At 34.1% G+C, this 27,399-nt stretch overlaps 1 long non-coding RNA gene across 6 annotated transcripts in view; it reads right to left on the bottom strand.

Moving 5' to 3' along the window:
- Positions 1-27,399, bottom strand: part of LOC117974855 (uncharacterized) — a 354,681-nt gene that overhangs the window by 101,504 nt on the left and 225,778 nt on the right. For 2 of the 6 annotated variants that reach the window (XR_010110791.1, XR_010110787.1), the window contains one exon: positions 208-290. The exons of the other annotated variants lie outside the window; for them this stretch is intronic. This is a non-coding gene — a long non-coding RNA (uncharacterized LOC117974855). Of the gene's footprint in view, positions 1-207; positions 291-27,399 lie in introns of those variants that run through there. 6 annotated transcript variants of the gene reach the window in all.

Genomic DNA, 27,399 nt, shown 5'->3' with positions numbered 1-27,399 from the left:
TCAGATCTTGTGAGAGTTACTCACTATCATGAAAAAAACCTGTCCCCATGATTTAATTACCTCCCACTGGGTCCCTTGCATGACACATGGGGATTATTATAATTCAAGGTGAGATTTGGGTGGGGACATAGCCAAATCATATCACATTGCTAAAAGAATACCCGAGACTGCATAACTTATAAAGAAAAAAGGTTTAATTGTCTCACAGTTTTGCAGGCTGTATAGGCATGGCTGCAGAGACCTCAAGAATCTTACAATCATGGCAGAAGGCAAAGGTGAAGCAGGCACATCTTACTTGGGCAGAGAAGAAAGAAGAGAGAGAGGGAGGAGGTGTTACACACTTTTAAACCACCAGATCTAATGAAAACTCATGTACTATCATGAGAACAGTAAGGGGAATATCTGTCCCTATGATCAATCACCTCCCACCAAGCCTCTGCTTTAACCAATGAGATCACAATTAGACATGATATTTGGGTGGAGATGCAACTCCAAACCGTATCAACTCATATACTTTATCTGATTCTCATAACAACTAAGAGACTCTTTGAAATAAGCCAAATGTCTTTTTTTAAACTTATTATAGAATGATCATATTTTGTACATGCTTCTAAGTTGATATAATATTTTCCAAATGTATTCTCTTATTTGATCTTACAATAATCCTAGGGGATTTAATTGAAGAAATATAAGCTCAGAGAAAACTGACTTGAATGGTGTCAGCTGGGAAAAGAATAACAGCTGTGTAGTGTTTTTTTTTAATTTTCAAAGCTTGTAGACGTTTACTTTTTTAAACAGTCTTTCTTTGTCCTGATTGTAGTCAATTATTCATTTATAAAATTAAATGTATTTATTTTATTTATATGTTCTTCCCAACATTATCAGCTAGGTAGAATGAGCTGGGCCAATAGAACAGAGATATTTATATGCATATGATAAATTTAGCATAATATACTTTAGTTCAGTAAGATAGACAAAGTGTTTATCTTCAGGATTATAGTACTTTTTATTTTTGTAAAACATGTATTCTTTTTCATTGTCTTATTATGAAACATAAAAATACATAAAAATGAACAGAATTTGAAGTGAATATCTTGATTCTATAATCAACATTTTACTATGTTTATTTATTGCATTTCTATTGCATCTCTCCATTTTGCTACAATCTGACTCCATCTTCCTTGAGCAGTTATAATTGTGTTTAAAATTCTGTCTTTGTCATTCCAAAATTCAGTTCATTTTGTTGTTGCTCTTTATTGCATTGATTCTTTATTTCTTTTAAGAATGGGTAATGTTTTCTTGTTTCTTTTTGTGACATGCAACTTTGAATTATTTTTTGGGTGTTGTGAATTTCATGTTGTTGAGAATTTGGATTATGTTAGGTTCTACCAAAGTATAATTGTGTAAACAGCATTTGTCTTTGATAAAATAAATTGCAATTTCTGGCTCCCCTTCTGTGGTTTCAGAATGAACTTTCGTTCAACTTATTAGATTTAGTTGTCTGCTTGGAGTCTGCCCTGCACATGTGTAGTTCAATGGTCAATCAGATATTTGGCTGTTATCCTAATTTGAATTTCCATCTTCTGGCTTGCTCTTTTCAAAGATTTGTATCTTCTTCATTTTCTAGTGCCTGTGATGCCTTGAACACTGTCCTTTAATTCTGCCAGGTAGCATGACCTTGTGTTTTCCATCAGAGTTTTAGCCAGCCAGATTACATGGTGCATACTGGAAGGCCTACAATTTGACTAAATGTGATAAAATAAGAAAACTCTCAAGTTCTATTCTCTTTAACTGAGTCTCAACTTCTCTCTAGTCCTGCCTTTATTAATTTACTCTCTAATGGCTTCAGGTACCTCGGAGGATTTTGTTTTCCCTAAGTGTTTTGTCAAGAGTTTATTGTTATTATCTGCTGTATTATTGTTTTGTTAGGAGTTCATGGCAGTGCTAGAAGCAGAACTCTCATGGTCACCTTTTAACTCATTACATTTCTGTAATTGAAATCTTTCTTTGATTTATGTGATTTGTAATACTAGATCTTAAAGATCTATTTAAAGCATGTAGCTTATTATACATAAAAATTTTTAACTGTTTGCAGTTTCACTTAAACTGGGTCTCCTCTAATAAATAAATTTAGCCTAAATTTATGATAACCCAAAGATACAATCAAGAACCATTCCCATATTTTATCTGAAGTCTATGAGAAATGCCAATTACAACATTCATAGAAGTGCAGAGGTACAAGAAAGCTTACATATCACTTGCTAGAGGTGATATGTACAATTGGACTGAATGTTTGAGTATTTGTTTATGGCTGCAGCAAAAATATCAGAAAAAAGCATTCTTGGCTTTAACCTGGTGGCTATTTACCTATTTTACACTCTTTCCTGGTGAAATAAAAGATAACTAGCTTTCCAACATCATCGCATCTTTAAGTACGGTGGTTATTCAAAACATTACAGTCAATTAGGTCAAAAAGATCATTTATTGATTTGACATCTCATTCAGATAACCTCACTTATTTCCATGATAGATATTAATAGTGTGGTTCTTATTTTGATTATAACCAACTCTCCTACATTCAAAATACAGCTAAACTATAGACCAAAAAGAATTAATTACATAGTCTCCATTGGTTAACATTTATGCTAATATTTTCTAGCCAGAATAAGAAAGCTACTTTGGCATGATTCTTTAAAGTTAACCAACTTACTCACTAAATCATATAGAAAAAGTATTTTTTAATCATTTAAATGTAAGTTTATTTACCATATTTTATGTACTTTATTTCATAATAGAAGTCCAATATTTTAACACAATATAGTAGAGGAGATATTAAAAAAATGAAAAATGTCTCTGCTGGCCTATCAGGTGAAAGCATTTACAGAAATTCTGCCTATGAATAACAAAAAGCTTTGCAACAGAACATTTAGGTAATGTGTCTTTATGACTATTTGAAAACTAGTTCGCAGACATGTTTTCTGATGATTACGAATCTTGGGCACAGGTTTATTTCAGCATATTCCAAATGGCAACAGCTATACTGCAAAAACAATTTTTGTCCTGTCACCAGTTTACTAATCAAATGTCAGTCTCTTCTCAAGATCTCATGTCTTATCAACAAAGGCCTAAATGAATTACTGTTGCAAATGCCCATCATAGTAAGCATCTGCTTGTCTCAGTCCTATGTCTGACGAGCTTAATCTGAAGCATGCCATTTCTCATAGAAATCCAGGTGACATGAAGCTTCTGAAAAAAAATGTACTTACACATAAGACCAAAAATGTATATATTCACATTTTAATAAAAACAGTACTTGTAGTTGGTTATTCAGATCTCATGATAACGGAATGTTGCCTTATATGGTCATATCCTTTAGGGAAAAAATAGGGATTATGTACAAAAATTCTCTTTCTTAAAAATATGGTTCTCTCCCTAACTTTGGAAATAGAAGTAAACACCTTTAAACTTGGTTCATGCCTTGCGTATAGGAATATTATGGCCAGAAGTGAGATTTTATATATGAATGACTTTTAACTCTTTTTCCCACTTACATAGATTTAAAGGTTCAATTTCAATGACAATTGATCATTTTACTATATGCAATAAAACATATATCTAAATTTTTAAAAACATCTTGAATTCTTAGAATGCATTTTTAAACAATGAATTTTTGCATAGACAGATTTTTTGTCTGTATCAAGACAATTTCTAGATGAAGCAAGTGAAATAATGATTTTGAAAGATGCTTATATTTGTATCAAACACAAACTTAGATATTTTCTTGAGTTACTTAAAGTGTAAAAATATTCTCCTTGAATATATAGAAAACTTGTAGGCAAGATAAAAATAACACTAAGTATAGAAAATATGTTTTATTTTTTCAATATGATGATTAAAGTGTTACAAAATAGTACCTTGGTCTGTCCTTACTCCTTTCTTATGTAAATTAATTAACCATTTGGAAGTGGGTGCACCTTTTTCTCTCAACTTCTCTGTTGTTACCATGTGAGAAAATACAGAAAATAAATTTCTATTTTGGTAAAAGAAACAGAGTCATGGAACTCAGAAGCTAGGTCATGCTGTGTTGATGTCAAGCAATGTCAGATGTCTGAATTAATATATATTCTATTTGGAAGCAATGTGGGTATAACAGTATATAATAATAGATCTCTCTACTTTTATATTTCATAGTTGATGTGGAATTTGCTGCAAACCATATTAATTCTGTAGAGAAGGCATTGTGCTCTTAAATCACATAAAATTTTTATTGCCTGTCTTGCCTAATATTTCTTTTGCTCTCAAAACACTATTGGCTTTAAAAAAAAAAAGAGAGAGAAAAAGAAAAAAATCTTCTGCACATTTCTGCCACTGTTGAAGTTAAACTTGGTTTCAACTAAGGGCTATAATCTTCTTTATTCCAGAATAATGCCTTAGGTAACTATAATTGAAAGAAGTGAAATATGCAAAGAAAAATCATTAAAAGGAAGCATCTTTCAGAACTGTAATTAAATAGATTGGCTGTGAGGAATAAATTAAGGGCGAAGAAAATTAAAATCAGTATAATATAGAGGAGACACAACAGAATGCAAACCATGCAATCAAAAAGATAAATACCCTTGACCCTTTTGTTATATGAATACGCATGTATTTTTTTTCTAGTGATTTGCCCTTGGAGCATTTCTGTACCTTGGTCACATTCTACACAAAACGAGACTGAAATCGATTGAAGTTTTTAAAGAACATACTTAGGCCAGTCTCCTCATTGTAGAATGGCCTCAGAGGTGGCAACACAGGAGCTGAGTTATTGTAAGTGGTTCCTCTAGAGATTGGTTTATTTTTGCTGTGACAAGCTTTATTCTGTGTTCAGCACCCTTATCAAGTGGCTAACCTATACTAAGGATGACCATAGAAGCAAAAAACAATGTCTTAAAGACATTTCTATACCAGCATACTTTTAAAAAACCTCATTCAGTGGTTTTGTGTATAAAAGTATATCATTTTAAATTTAGTCTTTCCAGGCTAGTATTTTATCTTTTTCAATAAATCCAACATAATCTTAATGGGAATATTTGTTGATATTTTCTTCATATTGTCAAACTTAAAAGTGGTAACTGTAAAGTTTCTAATCTCACTTAATAGATGTTTGGACTCTAATAGATGCTAGGACTATAATAGATGCTAGGACTATAATAGATGCTAGGACTATATAAGCCCTACTCACTTTTTGTGTAATGCAACAAATCCTGAAGATAGTATTAACTATCTTTATGTATTTTTTGTAGAGACAGGATCTCACATGTTGCCCAGGCTGTTCTCAAACTTTTAGAGTCAAGTTAAACTCTTGCCTTGGCCTCCCAAAGTGCCGGAATTACAGGCATGAGACACTGCACTCAGCCAACTGTTTATTGTAATAAGTCCCTTTATTTAGATAGATCAACAACCATATGACAAGTGTTTGTCTTGTCTTCTAACTAAATTGTTATAAAGGAGTTCTATTTGACTTTCTTACACTATCATAAAGCAACATTGCTGGGCCATTGAATTTTGGAATTGATTTACAAGTTTGTGCTGTCCTTTCCTTTCTATATCATAAATTTATATATAACTCCATGTAACAGAGGTATGTCATAACTGTCTCTGGCATAATTGTAAGTGATATTCTATTTACATTACTTATGTAGAAATGTCATAGACTGGTTCTTAAATCAAATTACATAAAATGCACAAAAATTAGCAATTATGGAACCAATTTCAGCTTCATTATATGGATAGATACGGATTTAAGTAATGGAAAAGCATATTTGGGGAAAGAAGCTCCTCTATTTCCAATAGTATCAAGCCTGTAAATTGTATTTATCAGAGAATATTTATGTACAAAATTCCATAACTCATTATTTCTTATTATCCAGCCAATGTCATTTAGTCTATTGATCAAGGGCACTAATGGCCCTTTAAATGTCCTCTTAAAGGTGTTGATTCTGAACACCTGATATTACAAAGATGATTTTATCTATATCGATGTGCAAAATATTTCTTATTGTGTCAAGTTATGTAAATTTTAGTTCAAAGGAAAAAGACATACCTATCTTTAAAGATGTGTAGAATACACCAAAGTTGTAGATCATGCTGTCATACTACAATAGGTCAAATCTTAGCTATATATTAAATTTACACATCTACATTAAGCTGGCTCATTTATTGCAGACAAATAGTCAACATGAATCTGGTTATTTGGCATGTTCATCTACTGCCTCAGAATGACAGAGACTCTTCGAGTGAAATCACTAGTGTTGGCTATAAAACGCTCAATTAATTTATGTCCAAATGATCATTAACAGTCAATACACAACTATGCTACTTACATTAAATATATGTTACTTCAAAAGTTCTAAAACTATTTTGATATTTATTGCTTATCCCTATACTAAAGTACTTTAGTTTTAAAATACTGTGGAGAAATACCTCGAGAGTTCTTACTGCTCTCTTAAAAACATTCAATGAAATATGCCTATGACACACATAATAATACCTGTTCTAAAAAGAAGAGCTCAGTAATACTGTGTTTCAGTTACATTAAAAAGCCCTTTCTCATTAATTCAATTTTCTTTTGTAAAAATGTTCCCACTACTGCTGGAGTAATCAGCCTTTCAGATTTATGAGCGATTTTTATGTGAGTGTTGGCCTAAAAGATAAAACACCTTGATCAATTGCCAGGTAACTCTTCCAGTCTTCCTTCAACACCATGTTAATCCAGCACATTAAATTATTTTTAATTAGGTAATCATATAACCATGAATCTCTTTTTTAGGAAATAAAGAAAAAATTTATAACGTCTTCTAAAAGAACAGACACGGGAAATTATACACGTAGGAGATACTGCAGAAACTGTTCCCATCAATTTAGAACAGCAACAACAACAACAAAAAGAATTCTGAACCAATCTCTTAGTTTAGCAGTATAGCCTCTGATTCCAGTTTTCTTGGGTTTTCATTGAAGCTTTATGACGTCAGCATTCCTTCCCCCAGGGAATAGGGTGGGACCCTCTTAAGATCCACTATCAGAAAGGCTGGGGAAGATTGGAACAAGTGAAAGGAGGGCAGGGGAAGGTCAGAGAGATTCTGTTTACTGAGGCCTGTCTCTGAGGTTTAACATACCCAACAGTGTAACAAAAGACTACAACAAGGGCTAGTGGAGTTATAAGCCAGGGGGCTTATATATATTTATATATTTGTAAATATTTATATATACAAAAACAATGTATTTATCTAATATATGTTATATATTAGATTATATTATGTAAATTATATATTAGATATATTATTATATATTATATATAAATATGCTTGTTCTTATTTTCTGTGGTATATAAACAACAGAACGTAAGAAGAGCAAGTGACTAAGAGAAAAGCAGAAAAGTAAAGGCATTTTTTTTTAGTCAAATAGAACAAATTCTGAATCAAGTTACTGAAGTATTCACTAGAGCCTCATGAAACATCATTTTCCAAACCCAGACTAAATTCATAAGGCTCCACCGATAAACAAAGACTTTTTTAAGAATTAAGAATTAGGTAAATGTTTAATTAAAACAATTTCAATTAAAAATGCTACATGTTTTTATATTTCTCATCTTTTATCCCTGAAAGAAGGTTGTTCTAACTCTTTCAAGAAACATTAGCAAATTTATAAAATAATAAATCTTAAGGAAAGAAATTTTTAGAATCCAAAAGAGTACAGGCAAGCAATTCATTGTGCTTAAGAGTATTTGAACTTAAACTAAATCTTAGTATCTACAAGGTGGATTATCTTTTTTGACTATAAAATGATAATGATGTACATTAATAATTTAATAGCAAAAAAGTTTAAAAATACATTATATGACATGTTGAATTAATAACTTTAAAAATTATTATAGTTGAATTTACTTGATTTCTAATATGTTATCAAATTTGCTTGACTTCAAATATAGTCAAATAAATGAAAGCCTGCTGTATTTTAAGGGGAAATATCTAGAAAACATGATCTGAAAATATCCGTCCAAAAAGCTCACAACTAAAATAATGTTTACAGTAACAATGGATGCAAAAGTGTTTGTAAAACAGCTTTTCTTTAAAATGAAAAAATAAATAATTTTTTAAAGCTGGCACTATTATTCCAAAGAGGTGGTTCTGGAAAAACCATTCCTAACACTGCTTTCAACCAAACCAAAAGTGACAGAAACCCTAATTATTGGAGCTTTGCCTGATTATTTCAACAAAATTCATTTTCCACAAAGCAAAACCATTAAAATGCAAAGGACTTTTTCTTTTAGTTAAATTAGGGTTATATCTGGAAAGAAATATAGTCACTACAATTGTTGTTCTATTTGTAACCTTGAATGGACCAGTGATTTGAAAATAAACTTATTGTTTTCCATCATCAAAAAGAAAAAAGATAAACTATTTTTTAAGAGCAAAAAATATTGAGGTTGTATTTTTCTCGATGAAAGAAAATGCCTTTTAGGAACAAATTATTTTTTTCTCTGGTATTTCTCTAATAAAAGCTTATGTATTATTCTAAGTTCAGATCAAATGCTATTTCTTAGAGACTTCTCTGATTTCTTCTCCCCAAGATTAGAAGGAAGAAATACCTTATAGACATGTATATAATGAAATACTGTTTAGCAGGTAAAAATTAATGAGCTGGGGCTATGTGAATGAACATGAGGAAATTGTAAAATCACAATTTAAATTAAATAAAATATAGTTTATAAGGCAATATAAATGACATTTATATAAATAATATATATTTAGATATGAATATATTTCTATTTAACCTAATATTTAAAATACGGCTATTGTTTAAAACCTTGAACACATATAGTAAAAGTATAAAATCTGGATGATACTTTTAAACTTCAAAAACAGGATATTGGTTATCTCTGGAGAGAAAGAAATAGAGCTATAACTGTGGAGTTGAGGCAGGAATTGAGGAATTTCTACTAACCATGCAATTATTTTTACAAACCATTAAACATGATTGGAAGTTAATATGGCATGAAGTTAAGATTTGACAGTTGATTGGTAGATACGTGGACATTTGTAATATTATCCTATATACAATAATTTAAACTGGGAGTATTTCTTTTTTTTTTTAAGTGTAACATAGTGAATAGGTGTATGCTTCAGGGATATAAAAACGCATCTTGAAAACTAACGGTAAAACAATAATCAACAGATGCAAATAATCCACGAAGGTCAATATATATGAAGACTTCAAGATGGCTTGCCAAACGTATCTAGTACTCACCTCCCCCATAAAGAAGAACCAAAAGAAATCACACTTCCAATAGAGCACAAAAGAGAGAATGCTGAAATTCAGTAGAGAAATCACAGGTAATGCCTTAGGCAAGGGGAGAGGGAAGCAAGGCAGCCTGGTCAGCCAGGATTTACTGGGAGCCTGGAGAGGCTCTACGATATTGGGAAAGGGTAAGTGAGTAAACCCCAGCAGTTCATGTTTCTGTCTTGTATTTCTTGTGTGTCTTCTAGCTACAGGAGAGCCCCTCAACCTACATGGGCCCTGAGACTAACATAGAGAGCTGCCTGGAGACTGTGTGTTGGCAACCCATGTAGCCTCAAGTCCTAAACAGCTATAGCGAGGCACCATTTTGAGAGCCTCACCCTGAGGCTGCATCCTGTTCTGAAGCCCAACAGACCCTGAATCTCCACATCTCTGTAGTTTCATTAACATGCCCTGCCTGCAGCCACGGCCAAAGCATAAGCCATTGGCAGCAACCCTGCTGCCCCTGGCAACAGGGCCACTATGCATTTACAAGTGCTCCGAGGAAAGGCTTCCCCACTTGAAGCTGTCACCTGGGACTGAAATGTGTACTCCCCAGCTGCCGGTTTATAACTGTTGCCACTGAAAGCAACCGTGCTCTTCTCTGCAGCAGGGTCACAGCACAGAAGCTTGTACCACACAACCAGTCATGTTGCCAGGAGCACCTGGAGGTCCAGGAATTGGCCCATCTGAAACTGCTAACATTGGTGGCAGTGTATGCTAACTCTGGGGCCCAGAGATAGGCACACTCAGCCTGACACTGCCACCTCTGGGCTCTGAGGACTGACCCATCTGATGTCCCTGTCCAGCAAAATTACCACAGCCTCCACTAAAAATCATGCCCTAAACCCCCGAGGATATCACAGACACTATTCATGCTGTTTATAGCCAAATAAATCAAATGAAGATTACTACTGCATGTACCCAGAATCAAAGCCAAATTATACTACCCAACCAATACCACAGATGCATCTTCAGGAAAGTCCCCTCCTACAAAAGCAAATTCAAAAAAATGGAAAGACATGACTGTTACACCAGATGTGCAGACATCAGTGTAAAAATACAAAAAAAAAAAAAAAAAAAAAAGAAAGAAAGAAAGGAAATGTGACGTCTCCAAAGAATCACAATAATTCTCTAGCAACAGATTCTAAAGAAAAACAAATTATGAAATCCCTGGAAAAGAATGAAACATAATGATATTAAAGAAGTTCAGTGGCATACAAGAAAACTCAGAAAAACAATACAAAGAAAGCAAAAAAAAAGTCAGGATGTGCATGAGAACTTTACCAGTGATAGGTATCACAAAAATGAAACCAACAGAAATTTTGGAGCTGAAGTAACCATTGAATAAAATACAAGATACATTCAAAAGCTTCAAAAATGGACTAGATGAAGAAGAAATAATTTTAGAACCTGAAGGCAGGTCTTTTGAAATAATCTAGTCAGACTGAAACAAAACAAAACAAAAAAAGAATTAACAAAGTCTATGTGACATATGGGACACTATAAAGCAACCAAATATCCAAATATTTGGTGTTCCAGAAGGTGAAGAGAATATAAAAACAATAGAAAGCCTATTAAATGAAATAATAGTTGAAAATCTCCCAAGTTTAGCAAGAGGCAGGAAGATTGCTTGAGCCCAGGAGGTCAAGGATGCAGTGAGCTACGATCATACAATTGTATTCCATAGCCTAGGTGAGAGAGGGAGATTCTGTCTCAAAAAATAAAAAGAAAAAAACAAAAGAATCAAGCTATGTCCATTAATGGATGAATGGGTAAAGAAAATGTGAGGCCGGGCACAGTGGCTCACACCTGTAATCACAGCACTTTGGGAGGCTGCGGCAGGTGGATCACTTGACCTCAGGAGTTGGAAACCAGCCTGTGCAACATGATGAAACCACATTTCTACCAAAAGATACAAAAATTAGCTGAGTATGGTGGCATGCACCTGTATTCCCAACTACTCAGAAGGCTGAGGTGGGAGAACCGCTTGAACCCAGGAGGCAGAGGTTGCATTGAACCCAGGAGGTGGAGGTTGCAGAGTCATGATTACGCCACTCCACTCCAGCCTGGGCAACAGAGTGAGACCCTGCTTCAAAAAAAAAGGAAGAAAGAAAAGAAAATGTGGTATATATACACAACAGAATACCATTCAGCCATAAAAAAGAATGAAATTATGTCATTTGCAGCAATAAAGATGAGCTGAAGGTCATTATGTTAAGTGAAATAAGCCAGGCACAGAAAGACAAATATTACATATTTTCACTCATATGCAGGGGCTAATTAGGTTGATCATGTGGAGGTAGATAGTAGAATGATAGATACCAGAGGCTGGGAGGAGTAGGTGGGTGGCTGTGGGGATGAAGAGAGGCTGGTTAATTAGTATAAACATACAGTCAGAAGGAATAAATTCTAATATTTGAATTGTAATATTCTAATACACGTGTAGCATGACTATAGTTAACAAAAACCTATTGTATATTTCAAAATAGAAGAGAGGACTTGAAATGTTCCCTGCATACAAAAAATGATAGCTACTTGAGGTGATGGATACCTTAGATTTGATCATTACACATTCTACGCATGTAACAAAATATCACATGTAACCTATAAATATGTACAAATATTGTGTTAAAAATTCATAACGTGTATTAAGGAGAAGACAATGTTTAACAATTAATATAATAAGAGGTATACCACAAAGATTAGCACAATAAAAATATGTAAGTCAGGAATCAATATTATTCTTAAAAAAAAAGGTAATTAGTAAAAAAAAAAAACCTTTGAAAATAGAATAAATGAATATCTTTTTTACTATTATTTAACTTTATAATCAAAATTTTTTGTTTGTTTATTTTATGAGACAGGGTCTCACTCTGTCTCCCATGGTGGAGTGCAGTGGTGCAATCTCAGCCCACTCCAACCTCTGCCTTCCAGGTTCAAGCAATCCTCCCCCACCCTCATCCTCCTGGGTAGCTGGGACTACATGTGTGCACCACCACACCCAGCTAATTTTTGTATTTTTTGTAGAGATGGGGTTTTGCCATGTTGCCCAGTCCGTCTGGTCTTGAACTCCTGAGTTCAAGTGATCCATCCGCCTCAGCCTCCCATAGTGCTGCAATTACAGGTGTGAGCCATTGCACCCAGCCTCAAAGTTTTAATCAACATAATTTTTTGAAACATTTGTAACATATTTTCTTTTTCAATTTTTATGTCTTTTTCTTAAAATACATTATCATGCAAATAGTTGCATGTGCATGGGTGCACAGATGTATGTATTATGAGCCAAAAACCAAGTCTCAGTATTTTAAAAGAAATCAAGTGAAACAATTTATGCTCTCTGGTCACAATTGAATTAAATTATAAATTATAAATCAACACTAAGAATAAATGGAGAAATGTTCTCTATTCATGTGTGTGCAGACTCAATAATGTTAAGGTACCAATATCTTCAACTGGACATCTGGATTCCAAGTAATCACAATTATAAGTCACAATGCAGGGTTTTTTTTAAGAAATTAATATAATTTGTATATAAGTATAATGAAATGAGAAGAGCTACAATAACAAATAATAAAAAGATGAAAAAAGATGAACAAAGTTGAAGGACTTACAAGCTCAAGACTTCTTATAAAGCCATATTAAAAGAGACAGTGTGGTATTGGTGTAGACAGACAAATGGTCAAGGAAGAAGAGAACCCACACATGTATAGACAACTAACTAGCAATGAATTTGCAAATGCAATTCAGCAGAGAAATGAGTCTCTTTAACCAATCGTGCTGGAACAGTTGGATATATGCAATAATGTGAATTTTGATCTATGTTTTGTATCATATAAAAATAATTAAAAATGGATCCTAGACATAACGTAAAACCAAAAACTATAAAACATCTAGAAGTAAACCTTAGTGACCTTGGGTTAGGTAAAGATTTTTTATGTATCACAACAAAGTCACAGTCTACAAAAGAACAGATTGATACTATGAACTTCATCAAAATGAAAATTTCTGCCTTTTAATAGATATTGTTAAAAGAGTTGACAATTAAGTCATGGATTGCGAGAATGTCATCTATGTGATATCATCTATGTGATAAAGGATTTGTTCCTAGAATATATAAGTAACTCTCGAAACTCAATAACATGAAAATAACCCAAGAAAAAACCTGGCAAAATACTGTTATACCAAGGAAGATATATGGAGAGTACATAACCATGTGAACAGAAGCTTAATATCATTCATCATTAGGAAAATGCAAGTCAAAACCAAAATGAGAGATTGTGATATCTATTAGAATGGCACAAATTAAAAAGCTGACCATACCAAGTATTCGCAAAGATATGGAAAAAAACTGGAATTGTCTTTTACTTTTTTGACATAGAGTCTCGCTCTATCACTCAGGCTGGAGTGCAGAGGTGTGACTGTATCTCCCTGCAGCTTCGACTTTCCAGGCTCACAGGATCCTCCTGCCTCAGCTTCCTGAGTAGCTGGGACTATAAGCACATGCCACCATGCCTGGCTACTTTAAAAAATAAAATGTAGGCCGGGTGCGATGGTGCATGCCTGTAATCTCAGCACTTTGGGAGGCTGAGGTGAGTGGATCACCTGAGGTCAGGAGTTCGAGACCAGCCTGACTAATATGATGAAACCCCATCTCTACTAAATACAAAAAATAAAATTAGCTGGGCGTGGTGGCACATGCCTGTAATCCTAGCTACTCAGGAGGCTGAGGCAGGAGAATTGCTTGAACCTGGGAGGTGGAGGTGCAGTGAGCTGAGATGGTGCCATTGCACTCCAGCCTGGGCAACAAGAATGAAACTCTGTCTAAAAAAATAAAAAAAATTAGTAGAGACAAGGTCTCTCTATGTTGCCTAGAACGATGGAATTTTCATACCTTACTATTGGAAATATAAACTGCTATAACTACTTTGAAAAACAGTTTAGAAGTTTCTTTAAATATTCGATATAAACCTAGCATGATTAATCTGTTTCATTTCTAGCTAATGTCCTTGCAAAGACTTGTACATGAATGTTCATGGCAGTTTTATTTGTATTAGTCATGACTTAGGGTTATCAGACTAAAAAAGTGCATATAGTTAGTTAAATATGAATTTCAGATGAACAACAGAAAATTTTCATTGTAAGAATGTTCTGTGCAACATTTGGGAAATAAATATACTAATGGTGTTTTTTGTTTTTTTTTTCTTTTTTTTGACAGACTTTTGCTCTTGCTGCTTAGACTGGAGTGCAATGGCATGATCTCGGCTCACCGCAACCTCTGCCTCCTGGATTCAAGTGATTCTCCTGCCTCAGCCTCCCGAGTAGCTGGAATTGCAGGCATGTACCACCACGCCTGGCTAATTTTGTATTTTTAGTAGAGACAGGGTTTCTCCATGTTGGTCAAGCTGGTCCTCAACTCCCGACCCTAGGTGATCCACCTGCCTCAGCCTCCCAAAGTGCTGGGATTACAGGCGTGAGCCACTGCACCCGGCAATACTAATGGTTTATCCAAGTATCTGCTTATCTGAAATTCAAATATCACTGAGCTCAGCATTTTCAACAATGTAGATGATCATAGAAGACATTATGCTAATTGAAAGAAGCCAGTCACAGAAGGACAAATACTGCATGATTCTGTTTACCTGACTTATCTTAAATAGTCGAAATCGTTGAAGCAGAGAATAGACTGGTGGTTGCCAGGGGCTGAAGGGAAGGAGGAAATGTGGAATTGTTGCTCAACTGGTATAAAGTTTCAGTTATACAATGTGACTAAGTTTTCAAGATCTGCTATACAACATTGTACTTATAGTTAACAATATGGTATTATGTACCTTAAAATATAAAGAGAATAGATCTATTGTTGAGTATTCTTACCACAAACAAACCAAAAACTTACAGAAGAACACAAGAACATTTGTGGAGGTGATGAATAGGTTGAGTAGCTTGAATGTGGTGATATAATGAGTATATGGTATATGCATATGTCCAAACTCTTCAAAATGCATATATTAAATATGTACAATTTTCATATATTAACTATATACTAAAAGCTTATATATATAAATATAGCTTAAGAAAAATATTACATTTCTAAGTTTTGTTAGAAAAATTTCAATTACTCATAGAGGTACTAGTTTCACTCTTAATTATGTGCAGTGTATTTTATTATCCATAGGATACTATTGGAGGCTCACCAACTGTAAATTGTTCATGCATAGTTCCTATCACTACCATTTTCAAATACCAAGTAGAAAAGACCTACATGAGTGATGTATTAAACAAAGAAATAAACAATCCACAAACATTTCTTGAGTATCTATTATAGAAACAGCATCCAAGGAAATAATTGGATAAAGAATAGGAAAGGTTTTGGTTTGTCGGTTTGTTTTTATCTTCCAGATACATAATAAATTACTCGTCAGTTTTCTGTCAAGAAATCTATTAAGCCAAAAGGTTGTAAGAATGCACTGAGTTGGTTGTGAGGGTGGTAGCAAATAATCTTACAAGAAAAATTTTAAGAGAAAATAGAAAGAATGCATGGCAAATTTACAAATTTAGAGATTGCTTAAGATTTGTTCCAATAATGAATAAATAAAAGTAAATTAAAATGAAAGTTTAAAAATAAAACAAATTTAACTGGTTATACTGTTTTATTTTTTTCTCCTAATTCTGGCAACCCTATGCCCATCAATAGGAAAATTTGATATTTTTGTGCATTGTATCACTACAAACCAATAAAAAGAATAAACGATTGATATATTCAATAACACAAATAAATCTCAAAATAATTATTGAGTGAAAAAAGCCAGAGAAAAATTAATGGTAGTATAATTCTATCTACATAAAATTCTATGAAATGCAAAGTAATGGACAGTGACAGAAAGCAGATTAGTGGTTGCCAAGGAATGGGAGAAGGGGCATAGTGCAGGTGGAGATAGTTATTACAAGGAGAAAAAAAATCGGGGGGTTATTGGTGTGTTCATTATCTCAATTGTGGTGCTGATTTTCACAGGTGTATACCTATGTTTAAACTCATCAAATTATACATTTTAAATGAATGCACATTATTTTATGGCAATAGTCTCTTAAAGTTAGTTTTAAGTAAACAAAAATTCAAAAAGAAGAAAATAAAAATAAAATTTAAAATTCAATAACATTCTTACTTGTTAAAGGTAGTTAAAGAAAGTTAAAAACTAAATGTATATAAATAAAGAGGTGTGGTTTTTATATAAAAATACACATATTCTCATATAAAATAAATAATTTAAATGAACACATAACTTGTTCATGAAAGGGAAAAGTCATTTTGTAGTTTAATGTAAATTTCAGCAGCCTGGCATAGTGGCTCACGCCTGTAATCCTAGCACTTTGGGAGGCCAAGGCAGGAGGATTCCTTGAACCCAGGAGTTCGAGATTGGCCTGAGTAACATAGGGAGATCCTATCTCTGTTAAAAAGTATATAAATAAATAAATAAATTTTAGCAGAATAATTATGATTTTTTTTAAAGTTTAAATTATTCTCAAATCTGTTTATAATACCAAGTATCTAGAATTCTAAAATATTTGTTCAAAGAAGAAAAATATGAAGTATACAGTTTGAGAAAACAAGATGTTAAATATTTTGCAAGAAACTAAGTAATAATTTTATGTTTTCATTTAACACAAATACATTAGACATATATTATTTGACAGTTATTCTTGGAGTCACTGCTACAAAAATAAAAAATATGTCAAAGTTACTTTCTTGGGCTCATATTCTATAGGTGGTAATAGTAAAAAGTAAATTCAAGAAAACAATATAATTCCTGACAATGTACATTACTATGGCAACAAAAAGGCCAGAAGTAACAGAAGAAAACGGAAGTGAAGTGTATTATTCTTCATAGGATGTCTGGGTAAGGTCTTTTCAAAGAGGCAATGCATGATTTCAAATTTGAATGGAGGAAAGGAGAAAACCACTCACTCTCTGAAGAACATAATTTCAGTCCTGGGTAAAAAGTTTGGCAAACTTGAAGACAATCATGAAGACTACTGAGTTTGAAGCCCAATCAGTGAGAAAAAGAAAAAAAAAGTCGTGAGAAAGGAGCTCAGAGAGGTAGTCAGAAACTAGATTACAAGATATCCTACAGGCAATGATTGGACTTTGAATTTTATTTATTCTAAGAGTAATAGGGAAGGATGTAATCTGACTTATATTTTCAAAAGATCTGTTTGATTATAAAGCATTTTTGAAATATAAAGCATTAGAGAGACAAGAGTTAGAAAGAAATTACACCAATCAAGCATGAGATTACGGTAGGCTGGAATGAAATAGTGATAACAAATTAATGAGAAGTAGTCCACTTTTCAAATGTGCACAGAAATAACAGGAGTAATTGATTACATTGGGAATCATAAAAGAAAAACGAGTCAATGATAATTCCAAGTATTTCGCTTAAGCACTTTATATTAAAGTTAGGATGATTTACTAAAATGCATGACACACTGAAGTATGACCAGGTTCTTGTAGAATAACTAATATTTCGGTTTTGCATGTCATAAGTATGTGATGCCTAATTGACTTTTACATGAAGTTTTCATGTAAACTGTCAGACTTGTACAGAAGTCTGGAATTGATGGGGAGGGTCTTCACAGGATATAAGTCTGGAATCATTATCTCTTAGTTGGTAATTAAAGTCATGAGATGAACCAAGTCACCTAGCAAATGACTGTAGATGTAGATGAGAAAAATTCAAAGTAGGGAGCAGTAAGATAGTAATAAATGCAGTAAATATCTCAGAAATCAAACGAAAAAACGTTTCCAACAATAGGCAGTGATTATGATTAATTTATTCAAATGCTGCTGAGAGCAAGAATAACTGAATATTCTATTTGGTGATGTAGGGGTTATTGGTGACATTGAGTGGAGCAGAATAGTATCGACAAAGTGTTGACTGAAGTGGATTTTAAGAGAGAGAGAGAGAATTCATTTCTAAACAACTCTTTCGAGGTCTAGAGAGGAATTCTACTTGAGGGTGCTGCCTTGCACCTCTAATCCTAGCTCCTGTAGCCTCTGGAAAACTCTGAATTTTTTTCTTTTTTGGAGAACAATCCTCATAATTTTCAACCAGAAGAAGTCAGTTGGTCTCCTTTGATTTTTTCTTCGTAGATATCTCTGTAGATTTCCAGGAAAAAAATTTTGCTATCTCCAACACTAGTCTTTCATCTAGATGCTATCTCCAAAGGATCTTTCACTTTTTATAGATATTATTTGCAGCTTTGTCAGTTTTGGGAAGAAAGCTTCCCCTAGTAGCTCTTTGGCATCATTCTAGGGATCCAAAGGACCTCAAAAGCCCAGCTTATTTGAATATTTTATATTTCTTAACTTCCTTAAACTATATATTATCGTTCTTACAGTTACTTATATATTACGGTTTTTGACTTTCTTACACTAAAAACCTCACGACCTCTTGAGCTCTTTGTATTTGTTGGAACTGAGCTTGTGTTATTTCTGGAACTGTCATCTTTGAAGCAATTTTCTTTCATGAGTATTTTAAGCTGAAGTTTTCTCTACATTTATTCCTTAATCAATCCCATCCATTTTGCTTTCTTTGTTCCTGGAATTTATCAAAATGAACTTAATGAAACCATCCTTCCTTATTATTCTGTGTTGTTATTAATTTAATTCTACTTTTATGGTATTTTCTGATATTTTGAGGAATTTTGCTAGAGAGGAGAAATACCAAAATTCCCCTTTAAAAATAAGCATTGAATTTATAAAATTTTGACTTAGGAAAACATATATAACACCATTCTTTTAAGTTATAAAAAATTATACCTGAAGCTTTAATCCCAACCAAAAGAAATATAAGTCAAATCGATGAATTCACTTAAGCTGAACAAATATGCTTACTGATGCTAAACCATATATTTTATTTAGATTGTTATTTAGAAGTCAATGGGTTCTGAATATAATTATTTAATTGAATATATGAACCAGTATTATAGGACACAATTCTGATTATATAAATTATAATTACAATTGATAATGAACTAAAGGAAACTTTTGCCAGCACTCTAATCAGGTCAATGTTAAGGCACATGTGCAAAAGATATGCCACAAACTATTAGAAGAGTGTTTAATTGTCTAGAATTATTTAAAATATTTTAAAATAACATATTTATGTCAACATACAACACAAACATATAATAATATATTTAATATAATTTATATACACTTTTTCTAAATATGTAAAAGGATTTGAAAAATACTATTCTTAAGTAAAAATTAAATAGAAAATTATGGCTTAGGGTAAAGTTTGTAATAATACAAAATGATAGCGGTGCTTCATATGAAGCATTATGTTATGTTCTTCTATTTTAACAATAATTGAGACATATTATACTACTATTTTAATTTTTATAGAGGAGAGAGATGACACATAGGAAGTTAAAGTTACTTGTTCGTGAAATCATAACAAACAGTCTCTCAGACCACAATACAATCAAATTAGGGCTCAAAATTAAGAAACTCATTCAAAACCACACAACTGCGCAGAAACTGAACAACCTGCTCCTTAATGACTCCTTGGTAAATAATGAAATTAAGGCAGAAATCAAGAAATTTTTTGAAACTAAGGAGAACAAAGAGATAGCATACCCAGAATTTCTGGGACACAACTAAAGCAGTATTAAGAAGGAAATTTATCCACTAAGTGCCCACATCAAAAAGCTAGAAAGATTTCAAATTGGAATGGTGTGGTGGCTCACTCCTGTAATCCCAGCACTTTGGGAGGCTGAGGTGGGTGTATCGCTTGAGGTCAGGAGTTTGAGAACAGCCTGGCCAACATGGTGAAATGCTGTCTCTAGTAAAAATACAAAAATTAGCCAGGCATGGTGGAGGGTGTCTGTAATACCAGCTACTCAGGAGGCTGAGGCAGGAGAAGTCTTGAACCCGGGAGGCAGGGTTTGCAGTAAGCCAAGATCACACCACTGCACTCCAGCCTAGGTGACAGAGTGAGACTCCATCTCAAACAAACAAACAAACAAACAAACAAAACCCTCCCCCCATCAAAAAAAAAAAAAAAGAAAAAAGCTCTGAAATCAATATCCTAAGATCGCAACTAAAAGAAATAGAGAACCAAGAGCAAAGAAACCACAAAGCTAGCAGAAAACAAGAAACAACCCAGATCAGAGCAGAGCTGAATAAGATAGAGACACAAAAAAACCTTCAAAAAAATCAATGAATCCAGGAGCTATTTCTTTGAAAAAATTAAAATATATTACTAGCTAGATTAACAAAGAAAAAAGAGAAGAATTGAATAGATACAATAAAAAATGATAAAGGGGATATCACCAGTGACCCCACAGAAATGCAAACAATCATCAGAGAGTAATATAAATGTCTCTATGCAAATAAACTAGAAAATCTTAAAAAAATTGATAAATTTCTGGACACATACACCCTCCCAAGACTGAACCAGGAAGAATTTGAATCCCTGAATAGACCAATAGTGAGTTCTGAAATTGAGGGAGTAATAAATAGCCTACCAACTAAAAAAGTCCAGGACCAGGTAGATTTACAGCTGAATTCTTTCAGAGGTACAAGGAGGAGCTGGTACCATTTCTTCTGAAACTATTCCAAACAATTGAAAAGGAGGACTTCTTCCCTAATTCATTTTGTGAGGCCAGCATCATCTTAATACCAAAACCTGGCAACAACAAAAAAAAGAAAACTTCAGGCCAACATTTCTGACGAACATTGATGCAAAATTCCTCAGTAAAATACTGGCAAACCAAAGCCAGCAGCACATCAAAAAGCTTATCCACCATGATAAGGTCAGCTTCGTCCCTGGGATGCAAGGCTGGCTCAACATATATAAATCAATAAATGTAATCCATCACATAAACAGAACTAAAGACAAAAACCACAAGATTATCTCAATAGACACAGAAAAGTCCTTCAATAAAATTCAACATCCTTCATGTTAAAACCTCTCAGTAAACTAGATATTGAAGGAACATACCACAAAATAATAAAAGCCATTTATTACAAGTTTACAGCCAGTATCATACTGGATGGGCAAAAGCTGGAAGCATTCCCCTTGAAAACGAGCACAAGACAAGGATGCCGTCTCTCACTACTCCTATTCAACACAGCATTGGAAGTTCCGGCCAGGGCAATCAGGCAAGAGAAAGAAAGAAAGGGTATTCAAGCAGGAAAAAAGGAAGTCAAATTGTCTCTGTTTGCAGATGACATGATCTTTTATCTAGAAAACCCCATCTTCTCAGCCCAAAAGCTTTTTAAGCTGATAAGCAACTTCAGCTTAATCTCAGGATACAAAATCAAAGTACCCAAAATACAAGCATTCCTATACAGAAACAACAGACAAGCAGAGAGACAAATCATGAATGAACTGTCATTCACAATTGCTACAAAGAGAATAAAATGCCTAGGAATGCAGTTAAGCAGGGAAGTGAAGGACCTCTTCAAGGAGAACAACAGACCACTGCTCAAGGAAATCAGAGAGGATAAAAACAAATGGAAAAACATTCCATGCTCATGGACAGAAAGAATCAATATCATGACAATGGCCATACTGCCCAAAGTAATTTATAGATTCAATGCTATTCCCATTAAACCTACCATCAACATTCTTCACATAATTTGAAAAAACTACTTTAAAATTCATATGAAACCAGAAAAGGGCCCGCATAGCAAAGACAATCATAAGCAAAAGGAAGAAAGCTTTAGGTATCATGCAACCTGACATCAAACTATCCTACAAGGCTACAGTAACCAAAACAGCATGGTACTGGTACAAAAACAGACACAAAGACCAACGGATCCCATTTGTCAATTTTGGCTTTGGTTGCCATTGCTTTTGGTGTTTTAGACATGAAGTCCTTGCCCATGCCTATGTCCTGAATGGTAATGCCTGGTTTTCTTCTAGGGTTTTTCTGGTTTTAGGTCTAACGTTTAGGTCTTTAATCCATCTTGAATTGATTTTTGTATAAGATGTAAGGAAGGGATCCAGTTTCAGCTTTCTACATATGGCTAGCCAGTTTTCCCAGCACCATTTATTAAATAGGGAATCCTTTGCCCATTGCTTGTTTTTCTCAGGTTTGTCAAAGATCAGATAGTTGTAGATATGCGGCGTTATTTCTGAGGGCTCTGTTCTGTTCCATTGATCTATATCTCTGTTTTGGTACCAGTACCATGCTGTTTTGGTTACTGTAGCCTTGTAGTATAGTTTGAAGTCAGGTAGTGTGATGCCTCCAGCTTTGTTCTTTTGGCTTAGGATTGACTTGGCGATGCGGGCTCTTTTTTGGTTCCACATGAATTTTCCAAAGCCAAAATTGACAAATGGGATCTAATTAAACTAAAGAGCTTCTGCACAGCAAAAGAAACTACCATCAGAGTTAACAGGCAACCTACAAAATGGGAGAAAATTTTCGCAACCTACTCATCTGACAAAGGGCTAATATCCAGAATCTACAATGAACTCAAACAAATTTACAAGAAAAAAACAAACAACCCCATCAAAAAGTGGGTGAAGGACATGAACAGACACTTCTCAAAAGAAGACATTTATGCAGACAAAAAACACATGAAAAAATGCTCACCATCACTGGCCATCAGAGAAATGCAAATCAAAACCACAATGAGATACCATCTCACACCAGTTAGAATGGCAATCATTAAAAAGTCAGGAAACAACAGGTGCTGGAGAGGATGTGGAGAAATAGGAACACTTTTATACTGTTGGTGGGACTGTAAACTAGTTCAACCATTGTGGAAGTCAGTGTGGCGATTCCTCAGAGATCTAGAACTAGAAATACCATTTGACCCAGCCATCCCATTACTGGGTATATACCCAAAGGACTATAAATCATGCTGCCATAAAGACACATGCACACGTATGTTGATTGTGGCATTATTCACAATAGCAAAGACTTGGAACCAACCCAAATGTCCAACAATGATAGACTGGATTAAGAAAATGTGGCACATATACACCATGGAATACTATGCAGCCATAAAAAATGATGAGTTCATGTCCTTCGTAGGGACATGAATGAAATTGGAAATCATCATTCTCAGTAAACTATCGCAAGAACAAAAAACCAAACGCCACATATTCTCACTCATAGGTGGGAACTGAACAATGAGAACACATGGACACAGGAAAGGGAACATCACACTCTGGGGACTGTTGTGGGGTGGAGGGAGGGGGGAGGGATAGCATTGGGAGATATACCTAATGCTAGATGACGAGTTAGTGGGTGCAGGGCACCAGCATGGCACATGTATACATATGTAACTAACCTGCACATTGTGCACATGTACCCTAAAACTTAAAGTATAAAAAAAAAAAAGACCATTGGAACCGAAAAGAGAACTCAGAAATATGACCTCATATCTACAACCACCTGACAAAGACAAGCAATGAAGAAAGGATTTCCTATTTAACAAATGGAGCTGTGAGAACTGGCTAGCCATATGCAGGAACTTGAAACTGGACCCCTTCCTTACATTATATACAAAAATTAACTCAAGATGGAATAAAGACTTAAATATAAAACCTAAAACTATAAAAACCCTAGATGAAAATCTAGGCAATACCCTTCAGGATATAGGGATGGACAAAGATTTCATGATGAAAATTTCAAAAGCAATTGCAACAAAAGCCAAAATTGACAAATGGGATCTAAGTAAACTAAACAGCATCTGCACAGCAAAAGAAACTATCATCAGAGTGAACAGACAAGCTATAGAATGGGAGAAACTTTTTGCAATCTATCCATCTGACAAAGGTCTAATATCCAGAATTTACAAGGAACTTAAACAAATTTACAAAATAAAAACAAACAACCCCGTTAAAAGTGGGCAAAGGACATGAAATGAACAAACACTTCTCAAAAGAAGACATTTATGCAGCCAAAAAACCTGAAAAAAAGCTCAACACCACTGATCATTAGAGAAATGCAAATCAAGACCACAATGAGATACCATCTCATGCTGGTTAGAATGGCAATTATTCAAAAGTCAAGAAACAACAGATGCTGGTGAGGCTGCCTAGAAACAGGAACACTTTTACACCATCAGTGGGAATGTAAATTAGTTCAACCATTGTGGAAGACAGTGTGGTGATCCCTCAAAGACCTGGAGGCAGAAATACTGTGACCCAGCAATCCCATTACTGGGTTCTTACACAAATAAATATAAATCCTTCCATTATAAAGATACATGCACACGTATGTTCCTTGCATCACTATTCATAATGGCAAAGACATAGAATCAACCTAAATCCCTATTAATGATAGGCCAGATAAAGAAAATGTGGTACACATACATCATGGAATACTATGCAGCCGTAAAAAGGAATAAGATCATGTCTTGTACAGGGACATAGGTGGAGCAGGAAGCCCTTATCCTCAGCAAACTAACAGAGGAACAGAAAACCAAACATTGCATGTTCTCACCTATAAGTGTGAGCTAATCAATGAGAACACATAGGCACAAGGATGGGAACAACACACACTGGGACCTGTCAAAAGCAGTAGGGAGAGAGAGCATTAGGATAACAGCTAATGCATGCTGGGTTGAAGGTGATGTGTTGATAGGTGCAGTAAACCACCATGGTACACATTTACCTATGTAACAAACCTGGACATGTGTTCAGGAACTTAAAATAAAATAAAATAAAATAAAATAAAAGGTACTTGCTCAAAGTTAACACAGCTATTGGTAGCAGAAATAGTATCTGAAGCATGGAAATCTGGCTTTAGAGTCCACATTCTTGTATCAGAGAATGTAGAAATATTTAATCATATTTTTTATTTTATCTTTCTAAGCAACAAGATTTATCTTTAAATAGAATAAAATAGAATATTTATTGCTAAATTAAGTGATAAATAGTAGGGGAAAGCATAGTCACTTATGATTTGTTCATATGTCTAGATCCAGATGAATCAGATACTGAAAGAGCTTTTCATTGTCACTATACAACCACCAGTTATTTATCTTTGGGACACCATAAAAAATGAGATAACTGTTGTGAGGCTGAAGATGAGTCAATACACATTCCTCCCCCTTTAGGGAAGAAAGAAGAAAATCAAAACCTCTAAACTATGGCATGAGATAAATATATCCAGGCTTGCTATTAAAACTTTTAACACTGAAGAAAGAATGCAGCATTCATGAGGTGTCACTTTGTGTGTGTGTGTGTGTGTCTGTGTGTGTGTGTGTGTATGTGTGTTTTGGTCATAGCAGGAAATGATGACCTGAACTGAGAGTTGTTCAATATACTTGTATTTGACTGTAAAACATAACCAAAATATGCGATGGGTGGGTAAGGGAAGTTTGTAATGAATCTTCCCTTTTCAGCATTTTAATAAATATCTTTGAGAAAAAAAAAGTATCATGTTTTCTTAATTTGCATTTGGTAAAGGTTGCTTGTTTTTTTGAACCCAAGAATCAATAATTTTAGGGAAGTATGTGTGAAGGGGGTGGAAGTGGAGTGTCTAAATCTCTCCCAATTTATGATACAATCAGTGCTTATGTCTCTCCTCATCAATAGTATGGGAGAGAAGAGATGGCCGCAAATGCCTGCTTAAGAATATATGCTACTGGGGAACACCAGTGTATGCAGTGAGAGGAAATGTAGTCAGGCAAGAAAACCTTATTATCCAGGGAGTGGAGTCCAGATGCAGGAGGACATGTCAGAGAAACAAAAAGTGATGGCTTCCAGGTAGTCTGGTAGAAATCACATTGCAGTAGTAGAGAATTTATTAATGGGTGGTGATATTAATAGAATTGGCAATAAAATGAAAATAAAGATGGCAGGTGTTCTTTATCCAACAAGTCTGGAAGCAGGTAGCGAGATCCAGCCCCTGAATTGATTTCTCACACATAGCCTGGTTTCTTCATGTCTCTAGTCACAGAGATTCAATCTGCTGTATTCTCCTTTCTGGGGTAGAAATAAATTTATTTATGTTAAGTGCTTAGAACAATGTATATAAGATGGCCAATACCTTGATATCAGCTTGATGTGATTTATGTTGAACTTCTGAATTACAGGACTATAATACTAGTAATTTGTTTCAGAAACAATAGAAATCTACTACTGCTATATTCCCTATTATTACTATGGAAAATGAAAATTAGAAAAATTGCAAACATTGGAAGTCTTAAAGATTTTGAAAATTTTACATAATTGTCTCTTTATTACTGTCTCAGAATAATCCTGGAGTAAAGTAAACATGGGATTTGGAGTGAGATCAGGGTTCGAGTTCTGGTTGCAGCACTTACACAGTTAGTGGCTCACAGCAAGTTACCATCTCTCTGAGCCTCATTTTCTCTGTCTTTCAAATGGTAATATTTACCTGTACTGAAGAAAATATTTTTTAAAAAGTGCTTCATTCACATTTACTAACATGCAATAGGCACACAATAAATTATAGCCATGGTTATCTTTATTTGTTGTATTTATTGCCCCTCAAAGTTCTAGAACAGACCCCTGTCTTTATTTTTATGCTACATATTGTCTTTATTTTTACACTACACATTACACTACCACTGACAGCTAGCATACTCCAAAGTATTTGAGGAAACTTTGGCTGGTATATTCTCAAAACCTTTTCTTTTTTCTTTGATGACATGAGCTAACATGGGTATCTTCTTGCTATCAATTGTTTATTATTCTCTCTCACTATCAATTGTTTATTCCTCTTTCTCTCTTTGGAAAAGTCCTCACGTCTGGCTGATATTTTTCTTTCTAACAGACTGACCTAGGAGGGGAGCCGTCTGTGACATGGTGTGCCAAATATGTTTTCTCAGACTAAAAATTAATTTTTAACCCAAAATGACTCCAGATTTGTTTTATGTCTTAAATTATCTTTTTATTACATATAGGGAATTTTCAAAATCATTTTCTTATATGCTACATTTCTATTTACTTTAGATTCTCTATTAAAATGGAAAAAGTGGTATAATAAATTTCCCGAAGTTTCAGTAATAAATTTCTCAAAGTTGGGTAGCTCTTGTAAATATACGGCTAAATAATACCATCATCGAACTACTCATTACCTGATTTGTCATCC

Source organism: Pan paniscus, chromosome 1 (genome assembly GCF_029289425.2).
Source record: "Pan paniscus chromosome 1, NHGRI_mPanPan1-v2.0_pri, whole genome shotgun sequence".
Lineage (NCBI taxonomy): Eukaryota > Metazoa > Chordata > Mammalia > Primates > Hominidae > Pan > Pan paniscus.
Note: the sequence above shows the minus strand (reverse complement) of the source record. Positions and strands in the feature narration are given on the sequence as shown.